Source organism: Elephantulus edwardii, unplaced genomic scaffold (genome assembly GCF_000299155.1).
Source record: "Elephantulus edwardii isolate Elephantulus edwardi_28Jun2011 unplaced genomic scaffold, EleEdw1.0 scaffold00122, whole genome shotgun sequence".
Lineage (NCBI taxonomy): Eukaryota > Metazoa > Chordata > Mammalia > Macroscelidea > Macroscelididae > Elephantulus > Elephantulus edwardii.
Window position 1 is genome coordinate 2,655,030 of NW_006399872.1, and position 762 is coordinate 2,655,791.

At 37.4% G+C, this 762-nt stretch overlaps 1 pseudogene; it reads left to right on the forward strand.

Annotated features, from left to right (window-relative positions):
• Nucleotides 1-327, forward strand: part of LOC102850339 — a 16,774-nt pseudogene extending 16,447 nt beyond the window's left edge.
• Nucleotides 328-762: the final 435 nt, after the last annotated feature.

Below are 762 nucleotides of genomic sequence, written 5' to 3' on the forward strand. Positions count from 1 at the left end.
GCACAAGAAGAGAGGGCAATCTGGATCGACGAGGAGCAGAGAGCCGACAATGAGTTCTTGAAAACTAGAGATTGTCCACCGTTACGTGGAGTTGGTGTACAACTACTTTGGAAATGTCTGCGAGCTGGATATCATCTTTAACTTTGAAAAGGCTTATTTTATCCTGACGAGTTTATAATAGGCGGTGAAGTTCAAACATCGAAGAAAACGGCTTTAACAGCCATGCAGGAGTATGACATGCCCCAGGAGACAATGGAAGAATACATGAACAAGCCTACTTTTTTAACTTTACACCTACTTGAAGACCGTGAGTGCTACACATTGTGACTCTGTAAATAAATGATGTCTTTGCATTGATCTCCCGATGGTGCCCTTATATGTATCATGCCAATAAGAATGTAAAGGGATTATTTGTTATCTAGCAAAATTTGAAGTTGTTTAACATATTTATAATTATTCCATATCTGTATTATATTGTACATGAAGAACACTTATTGTAACTATGAATATTAAAATAGCTCAGTGGACAGAAAAAAAATTCTTTATTCCTTTAAATGATTTCTCAAATTGAAGATTGCTACTATGCAAAATGCTTTATGGATGCACACTCTTTGTTGTTTCTTTAGTATCACCTAGGATTCAGCATTCATTCTTCATTTTGAGAGTTTTGTTGTTGTTGTTATTATGTGCCGTTGAGTCACCTGCGACTCATAGCGACCCTGTGTACAACAGCCCTAAACTCCGCTCTGTCCTGTGCCAATT